Source organism: Tupaia chinensis, unplaced genomic scaffold (assembly GCF_000334495.1).
Source record: "Tupaia chinensis unplaced genomic scaffold, TupChi_1.0 Scaffold000063_1, whole genome shotgun sequence".
Lineage (NCBI taxonomy): Eukaryota > Metazoa > Chordata > Mammalia > Scandentia > Tupaiidae > Tupaia > Tupaia belangeri.
The window spans coordinates 1,781,340-1,791,644 of NW_006159521.1; the positions used below are offsets into that span (position 1 = coordinate 1,781,340).

Consider the following 10,305-nt stretch of genomic DNA (forward strand, 5'->3'; position numbering starts at 1 on the left):
TTTTTTTTTTTTGTGCCTCTGCGGTGCTTTCTGGTCATTCTGAGACAAAAGCTCTCCACAGTGCTTCGCAATGTGGTATCAACAGTAAGATTAGGAGTTCAGATTTATAAAAAGAAATTTCTTCATTAAAGCAGGAGGTTCAATGAGCATTGAGGATTTCAGTGACTCTTGAAGAATTCAGATTCTTGGCTCCTGTGCACCTAGGCCTATCTAGACATTAAGTATGTGGAGAGTGAAGCTTAGAGTTAGAAAGTAAGGTTACAGAATATAAGCAAAAAGGAAAAAACTAGAAAAATACTACCAAAAAAGAGTGAAAAATGAAAACTGTGTGGCACAAACATACCAGGACACACCTAAGCTTTAAAATGGCTTCTGAAATTAACAAAGCGAAAGAAAAGGCCCAAAGTGAGGAGAGGTGCTTGAAAAATTTAAACAATTAAAAATTTAGAGAGAGAGAGAGAGAGAGAGAGAATGAGACAGCCAGCCAGCCAGTCAGCCAGAGACAGACTGAAGACAGAGGTCGTCCTACCTTGTCTGAATATTTTGGGCGTCTAGGAGATGGGTTTAGAGCATAGCTTTTCTGAACACACCAGGACACGCCTCAGCTTTAAAATGGCTTCTTGTCTGAATATTTCGGGAGTCTAAGTCCTGTCATTTCTTGTTGGTCAATACCTCATTGTTATCAGTGGTAAGGACCTCCTGCCCCACGAATGCCTGGTGTCTTTACCATTGTGGTGCTGTTGGCCAAGTGATCTTGTGGAGGAGTACTGACTGGTTCATGCTGTATAGATGAGAAATCGGAGAGGTTGATTAGGGCCAAGGAGCCTTACTGGTGAGTGATCTTCTGCTCTTTGGACTTCAGCTTATAGAGCTAATTGAGATCCCATTTCTTTTTAGAGACTGCCCCACTGAAATCTTTGTCTTAGCTTCTGGTCCGACTACATGGCCCTCTTTTGGTTGGATTACTGAAACTGGGTGATCCTTAAGAATGGAGGCTTATTCAGCTCATGGTTAGGAGGTCTAAGGTGTCAGGGCAACTTTTGCTGAGGCTGCATCACAATATGGCAGAAGTCAGGCGCTCGAGTAGAGCAGAGCATCTGTCCAGGAATCTGCAGATCAGTGTGTTCTTTTTAAAATATAGTCTTGTTATATTCTTCCTTTTTTTTTTTTCCCCAGCTGTTAATGTACTATTCTGTAGGAGAGTCTTACTTTTACCATTTTTCTATGCACAAACATTTAGGTTGTTTTCTGTGTTTTGTGATTATGAACAGTGTTGTAGTTAATCACTTTGTGGATATGTGTTTTTGTATTGTAAGAGGTATATTATTAAGTTAGATTTCCATAAGTTGAATTGCTGGGTAAAAATTTAGTGTACATGTAGTTTTGTAAGGTATTCCCAAATTTTCTCCACAAATACTGTCCTGATTTGCACTTTCACTAGTATTATGTGAGACACCTGTTTTTCCACAGCTTCACCAACAGAATGTGTTGTCAAACTTTTGATTTTATTTATTAATTTGCCATAAATAAGTCATTTAAAAAAAATGCTCTGTTGTCATTCCAGTGACCTCTTGTGGAGGAGAACCTAAAGCCTGCAGTTGGATTCTTACAGCTCAAAAATAAAATACAGGGGTCAGCAGATGGTGTAATGGTTATGCTGCTGGATTCCCACATGGCTAACCATGGTTCGAGTCTTGGACCCAGCATCTTGAAACTCATGCCAGGCATGTGTGCATGCATGTCCAAAATCCCGAGAGGAGAGTAGAGGAGAAGGAGTTGTGGTATGGCCACCCGCTCTGGGGAGTGATTTCTCACTTTCTGTCTTTCTGATGAACACACATGCTCAATAGCAGAAATTTCTCTCAGAAAAATAAAAAGAAATATATTATTCCCAAATATTGCAGTGATACATGTAGGCTATTATGTACAGGAAAAATAGATTAGAATGCAATTTTTGGCCCAGCTAGGATTGATTTTTTTTTTAACCTTTTACATTTAACGTAGGTGCTGCACTGATTCATAATACATGTGTTTTAAAATACTTGTGGAATTTAACGAAGGGTGACTGAAATTGTAAGGAGAACATTTGTACCTCTAGAATATGTATGACACAGTAGTTACTGGCTCATACCATATGCCAATTATTTTGAACAGTGCACAAAGTACACGTTGACACCTGAGATACAGTATTTACTTGATCAGAAATGGCAGTATCTGGAACTTGTTGAAGTTTCATAGGAAAAAGGCTAATCTTAAAGCAGATGAAACCAAGAGTTTAAAGAAGGATCATTCAACTAGTCACTAGGCCAGAATGCTAAGTGTCATCTGTGGTTCTTTTCTTTATATCCTATAACTAGTCCATCAGCAAACCTTCTTGGTTCTAATGGATCATCAGGAAAGTCATGACACATTTTTGCATAGAAAACTACGTCATGACTTTCCCAATTACCTAATATCTTCTAGATATATTTTCAGTCTAGTCATATTTCATTATCTTTGCCTTATTACTCTTGTGTAAACCACCATCATCTCTTTGTTTGGGTAATTAAAGTCATCTCTAACCTAGTTTTCTTGCTTTCTCACTTGACTTTCTATAAGCTATTCTTTACTTCATAGCTAGAGTAGTTGTTTTATTTTATTATTGTTTTTTATTTCTCTCTCTCCGTGCGTCTCACCCTCCCTCCCTCTCTGTTTATCATACTGGGTCTTCCTATGTTATAATCTCCTGTCTCAGCCTTCCAAGTAACTGAGATTACAAGCATATACATCTGTGTCTGGCTTTTTAGAGTGGGCAGGGCAATTGAACCCAGGTCTCCCATATGACCTCAGGCTACTGAGTAGCAGTGTCAGCCAGCACCTGTTGTGGCTGGGCTTTTTACCGTGGTCTTTTAAAATGTCGGTAACATCTTTGCTTAAAACTTTAAAATGACTTCCTTCTACAAAGAAAATAACAGTCAAGGCCAGCAGGTGGGGTGGTGGTTAAGGCACTGAACTCCCACATGGTGGACTCAGTTTGAGTCCTAGACCTGGTGTCTTGAAAATCATGCTGGACATATGTGCATGCATGTCCAAAGTCCCAAGGGGAGAATGGAAGAGAAAGGCTGGAAAATCATGGCAGACATGTGTGTGCCCCAAGTCTTGAGGTGAGAATGGAGGAGGAGGGATTGCAGCATGGCCGTCCCCCCCAAGGGGTGATTTTTCACTTTCCTCCTCACTGTCTCTCTCTGGCGAGCACATGTACCTTGTAGCAAAACAAACAGCCAGATTTCTAGCAGTGCCTTCAAGGTTCTATGTGATATCGTTCCTGTTCATCCACTTCTGCTGCACTGAAATTCCCTGTATTCCTTGTTCCTGCCAGGTGCACTCTCAGGGCTCAGTACTTGTTTTTGCCTCTGTTTGGAGTGTTCTGCCCTCAGGTCTTCACACTGTTTCTCTATCACATCATTTGGCTTCAACTTAAAGGTCCTGGGAGTGCACCTTTTCAGAGAGATTTTCAGTAATTACACTATAGAAAATAATAAGCATCCCTCACTCTCATCTCTCTTGGTTTGCTTATTATGACACACACGTCCTAAAATTTACTTATGTGTCTGTTTACTCTTTGTCTGCCTCACGGGAGAGTACACCCCATGGAAGCCAGAACCTTGTATGTCATGCTCATTCCATTGCCTGGAAGAGTTGCTGTTGTAAGGTAAAACTTCAGTGCAGCTCTAGGAAGTTCTCTGTGGAGGAAAATTGTCTCTAAATTAGAGTAAATAGTTCTACCACTTTTAAAATGAAACGATTAAGTCAGGTTACATGAATTTGTTTGCATTGGGTACTTACATGTGAAATACTAGGATTTATAACATAATCAAGAGCCTATAATTGTGCATTGAATGTGCTAAGTAAGATGCAAAAAGCAAACTTGCATTTTCAGCTCTTGTGTTTATTGAAGGTATTAATAGTTAATATATTCTTTGTTTTTCTCCTAATTATAATGGTAGTGATATTAATATAGTAGTATTTCCTCTTGCTTCTGGCAAGTTATTTTTCCTCACTCTAAACTTTTGATTTAAAGTCTTTGTTGATTTTGATTTTGGGGGATACATCTTGTCTGATTTTTTTTAAAAAACTTGATATAAAGCATTTATAGCAACCCTTTTAAGTTTTGCCCCCTTTAATCACTCACTGTACCATAAAACTCTTTGGCCATGGGCAGTTTTGTGTGATACAGTTCAAGTAAGCAGCTTTACTGACTGGTGGTATTGGAAATAAGTAGATGACCTAGTCTAGAATTAAGAGGACCTATGAGATCTATGTGTTAATGTGATATAAAAGCATATGAGGTTCAGTATCTTTGATATTGAAGGAGTCTTCAAAAGGTTCTTGAGAAACATGTGTCATAAGTTTTTTTTTTTTTTGCACCAAAACAGACTCATACTTTAATTTGTTTTTTTCTATGCACCTTTCGAAGTCTTCTCATACAAAGTATCAGTGAACTTTCTTGTGTAAGTATCACCAGTTACATATGATGAAATTTTGACAGTAATATCGAATTGTTGGAAAAGTCATGATGTATTTCTGACAACCCAGTATTATGGTAGTTTCTGCTTTCTCAAGTTGCTGCTTCTTTGGGAAGAGTGAGTGCTGGAGAATGATGGAGGTATTTATGTGATATAGTGATAGCGCTATGGTGAGGGAGCAGTCAGGTGTATGTATAAAGGAATAAGCTAACACTTACTGAACATTGGCTGTGCCAGTCTCTAAGCAATTTCATGGATTATTTTTTCTTTTTTAAAAATTGTATTTATTCAAGAAAGAGAGAAAGAGACTTTTGATGAGGTTTCACTATGCTACTCCTATCCTCCTCCCAGGCTTCCAGCCAGCCAGGATTATAGGCACACCAGTGGACATTAGTGTGTTCAGGTCAGCCTAAGATCTGAACCCAGGGCCTCCTGAGATGGCTTCAGTATTGTGCAGTGGCTACTGACTCTGCTACTGCATTTGAGTCTATGTATTATTATGTCTTATTTGTTTAAAATTGACACATAAAACTATATGTTTCTTATGTAGTACATGATGTTTTGAAGTATCTATACATTGTGGAGTGACTATAGCTAGTTGGCATATGCATCCCTTCACATAGTTAACTTTTTTTTTTTTTTTCCCTATATGGCACATGCGCTTGCCAGAAAGACAGAGAGAGACAGAAAGTGAGACATCACCCCTTGGGGGGTGGCCACGTTGCAATCCCTTCTTCATTCTCCTCTTGGGATCTTGGGCACGCACACACACGTGCTCGGCGTGAGTTTAAGCCACCGGGTCCGGGACTCGAAACACAGTTGACTCCATGGGAGTTCAGTGACGTGGCCATTACGTTAACTGCTGGTCCCCACATAGTTAACATTTTTGTGGTGAGAACACTTAACTAAATCTACTTAGCATTTTTCCATGTATTATTTAAACCACATTTAAACCTATGAGGTAAAAACTTTATATTCCAGATAGGGAAACTGAAGCATGGAGAACTTAAGAAACTTGCCTAAGACCACACAGCTAATAGGTTGTATTGACTGAACGAGAATTTAGAAATGAAAGGAATACTGGCAGAGAGAGTATAGAAAAGGCTAGCTTCAATGTGACAGTTCTGTGTGATTGAAAATCCTGTCGACGTAATGTTGTGTGGGCAGGATCACTTTTTATGCATGTTCAGGAATTCATTGTGACAATGAAACAGAATTTTAGGGGCTGTCTATTGTTTTCTTTCTTTTTTTTTTTTTTGGAGAGGTTTTTCACTGTAGGGCGCGTGCACTTGCCAGACAGACAGAGAGAGACATAGAGACAGAAAGCGAGAAATCACCCCCCAGGGGGGATGGTCACGCTGCATTCCCTTCTCCTCCATTCTCCTCTCGGGATCTTGGGCATGCACGCACACGCACCTGGCATGAGTTTTAAGCCACCGGGTCCAGGACGCGAACCGCGGTCGACTACGTGAGAGTCCAGCGACACAGCCATTACGCTAACTGCTGGTTCCCTATCTATTGTTTTCTTGTCTTTTAGTTTTCTTTAGAGCATGTGTGCATATATTTGGGAATGAGAGAGAGAGAGGGAGAGAGAAAGAGAAAGGGAGGGAAGAACACCCTCCATAGAGTCTGGTCACACTCAATCCTGTTCCGTCCGTTGTATCCTGGGTACTTGTGTATGTGTCTGGTTTGTTTCAGGCAGACCTGGCTGGGACCAGGTCAGGGACTTGAACCAAGGACGCCATGTGGGATCCTCTATTGAGCAGCACACTACCTGTGCATAGAACTGGTCCTTTATTGTTTTGATTTCTTAAGACATATTCTGAGACCAGCAGACAATGTGACAGTGTAAGGATTACATCCCTGGACTCCCATGTAATAGGCCATGTTTCGAGTCCCAGACCCGACAGCTTAAAAACTCATGGCATTTGTGTGTGTGTGTGTTGTGTGTATGTGTTGTGTGTGTGTGTGAGTGCATTCCCAAAATCCTGAGAGGAGAATGGAGGAGAAGGGATTGTGGCATGCCATCCCCCCGGGGGGTGATTTCTCACTTTCTGTCTTTTTCTAGCGGCAAAGGTGTTTGCCCTATAGCAAAAATTTCTCTAAAACAAAACAAAACAAAAAGTTCTAATTGGCCAAGAAGAGGAATAGATGTTAGAAAACAGTAGTTGGTATAAGGAAGAGACTTTTTTTTTTTTCTTTTTCAGTTTGCTTTAGGGCACATGTGCCTATGGGAGAGAGACAGAGGGAAAGTGAGAAAGAACTCTGCAGAGGGATGACCCAGTTGCAGTTCTTTATTCTCCACTCTCCTCTCAGGATTTTGGGCACCTATGCACACGTACCCAGTGTGTTTTTCAAGCTGCCAGGTTTGAGACTTGAACCTTGCAGTTGGCCATGTGGGATCCATCCACCTTAACCATCATGCCACCTGGCTGGTTCAGGATGAGATTTTGAAAAGTGAATATCAGTTAATCTTTACGCCCTGAAATACAAGGTATTATTTTATTTTTTGAAAGGCCTTGAAACCCGATGATATTAAGGAACAAGGTTAAGCAAATGGCCTAGAGTACAAATAGTGAAATAATAATTTGCATTCATTTTTTAGTTTGCAAAAAGGACTAAAATGTCATGCAGATTCACAGAATCACTTAGCTTTAAAATAATTGAAGACTGAAAATTTTATTTGTTTTGTAAAAATATAGGGACTTGCTGAGTATTTCGTATTCTCAAATTCTTATTTAAGATGTCTTTCAGTTCTCTCAGTATGATTTTCTTCATGGTACTCTCTTGCTGCCTCCTTATCACCAGCACCCTGCCCCCTCTTCGTCTGCCATCTGTTGGTTTGGCTTCTTATTTCAGAGCAGGCAGGCAGGAAAGGGTTTTTGTACACAAGATAAAACTGGTCTCATTTGGGAGCTTGGAGAGCTGAAGTGCTTATGCAGTAAGTCTGAGGATGATAAATTCAAGAAGTACCAAAGGCCCATAGGACTAGAAAGATCGCGATGACTCTGCAATATTGTCTGCAATTTTTTTCTGTGACTCTGGCTTTATTTAATAAATAAAAATTTAAAAGTAAATCATATGTAAACCCAGTATTATTTTCTCAGAAAGCTGTACCTTGGTTAGATACTGTTAATAATCTTGTAAGTAAGAGCAATTACATAAGTAGGCTTAGCTCGTTGATTGCCAGTGAAATTCATATCAGCTAATTTCTTATAGCAGTCTATAAATATAATTTGATCTTAGTAAATTTACATTTGCTTATGACCACTTGTGTATTCATCTGTTATGGCAACATGTAGAGGCTATTTGCAGTCCTAGGTGGATAATATACTTCCCACGTGGCATTTTTTTTTACTTTTAAAAAATAGAATATTTTAAGTATATGTCAACTTAAAAGTAAAGAAAACAATATAATATGTTTCTATTTACCCATTATAGGACTTGAAGAATTATAAATTTATGGGCAATCTTACTTAATCTATATTTCTATTCACCACCTCCTACTCTCAGTCCCTTGACTGCTTTTTTTTTTTTTTTTTTGAGAAGTTTTTGCTATAGGGCGCGTGTGCTTGCCAGAGAGAGACATAGAGACAGAAAGCGAGAAATCACCCCCCAGGGGGGATGGTCACACCGCAATCCCTTCTCCTCCATTCTCCTCTCGGGATCTTGGGCACACGCGCACATGTGCCCGGCGTGAGTTTTAAGCCACCGGGTCTGGGACACGAACCGTGGTCGACTATGTGGGAGTCCAGCAACATAGCCATTACGCTAACTGCTGGGTCCCTCCCTTGACTGTTTTAAATCAAACCCAAAGCTTATATAATTTGCAAATTTCAGATATTTCTGTATTGATCTCTAAAAGATAGGCTCTATTTTTTTTAGTAACATAACCATAATAGCATTATTATACCAAAAAATTTATAGCAAGCTCTTAATATCATCAAATATGTCATTAGTTTTCTTGTTGCTCTGATTTGTAAGTAGGTAAAGATTGTCATTAGTTTTCTTGTTTCTCTGATTTGTAGGTAGGTAAATACAGATATCTAGTGTACTTGCTTGAAGATGGATCCAAATAAAGTTCATACTTTGTAACTGGTAGCCATATTCATTAAATTACTTTTAACCTTTACACCCTCTTGATTTCTCTGTCTCTTTTTTTCTTGCTTTCTTTATGATGTTAGCAGCAAGACAGCACCATGAAAATAAACCAGTTTTTGCCCTGAGAAGGTTCCCATAATCTCATGTAACCGATTGCATTTGTGTAATGTCATTTAACATGTTCTTCTGTCTCCTGAATTTCCTGTAAATTGATAAGTCAGGTTGTTTTGATTTTTTTTCTCTTTTTTTTCCTCTAAGGGTCCTCCTTTACAACAGTGGTTTGTGTTCCCACTAGGTAACACATAAAGTGTTTTTTTTTTTTTTTTAAGAATTATTTCTTTTGTTTTGCTTATTACTTTAAAAATTTGACCAGAGAGGGAGAGAAAGGGAAAGTAAGAAAGCAAGCCACCAGGTCTGGGTCTCGAACCACTGTCAGCCATGTGGGAGTCCAGCACCTTAACTACCATGCCACTTGCTAGCCCTAATCCGTAGGTCTTAATTGTTGCGTTTTATGATGTTAGCAGGTGTTGCTGATTGTCATTGCTTATATTCCTTCATCAGGGATTGCAAAATGGTGAAATATATTGTTCTTTCTAGATGACATTCTTCCGTATAGGTTTTTTTTTTTTTTTTAATATTGTAACCTTTATGTTTTGGGCACAGTATTTATACCAGCATTGATACTGGGGTGATTTAGCAAAGTCCTGTGGTGGAATTTCTTTAAGGGAAGAGTGTAAGGCTTTCTATTGAAATTGAGAGAAAATTTGGGAATATTGAATAAGTAGACTTTGTTCAAAGGCTGTTTGGCCAATAAATGGTTTGAAATCCTGTCATGCAGTGAACAGCTTTTCTAGAGGGTGGAGCTGCTTATCGTTTTTTGTTTGTTTTGTTTTAACTTTAAGCATTATTTTATTTAACTTTATTTATTTATTTAAATTTGACTAGAGAGGGACAGAGTGAGAAAGAGAGAGAGAGAGAAAGTGAGAAAGCAAGCCACTAGGTCCGGGACTTGAACCAATGTCAGCCATGTGGGAGTACAGTGCCACCAACGACCATGTGCTGACCCTGGGGTTTCCTTTTTAAAAGGACAGTGTTCATATTTCAGAAACTTCAACAGTAATTTGTGCAGGGTAGCTATGATTTGTTCCTGAGCTAGATTTCTCAGCATGGAATTCAGAACAAGCCTTGTGTATGAATTAGATTAACAAAATATCGAGTTTACATAACACATTATTTTTGTGTAAAGGTTATCAAAGGACTGGAGCAGCAGCCTTTCCCACTGTGATTCCTTGATGAGAGTTTGGGTCAGACTTGGGAAACAATGTGTACTTTATCTTTTCGTGGAATGTCATAGTGTACATATTAACATGTAAGACTTGCAGTAAAGAAACCTGTTTAATATTAACTCAGCATTTTCCGAATTAACTAGTGAACCTTTTTCTTTCTAATTATACCTTGAGCAACTAGTGATCTGAGGAAAATATTTTGGGAAATACTAGATTAGAGGATTCAAAAAAAAATTAAAGAAAAATATCCAAAGATGAAGATCTGTTCGCCTTTACTCCACAGTAAGATCGGGAGACTTTTTATTTATTTATTTATTTTTTAATGTTTGTTTCCCAATTCTCAGAGTGCCATGCAGAGAGATTTCCACTAGAGCGTTGTGTGTGAGTTTTCTTTTTTCTTTTTTTTTGGAGAG

The 10,305-nt window shown here is 38.8% G+C and overlaps 1 protein-coding gene across 9 annotated transcripts in view; it reads left to right on the top strand.

Annotated features, from left to right (window-relative positions):
- HERC1 (HECT and RLD domain containing E3 ubiquitin protein ligase family member 1) overlaps window positions 1-10,305 on the top strand; it is a 252,265-nt gene that overhangs the window by 9,783 nt on the left and 232,177 nt on the right. The gene's annotated exons all lie outside the window — the stretch shown is intronic.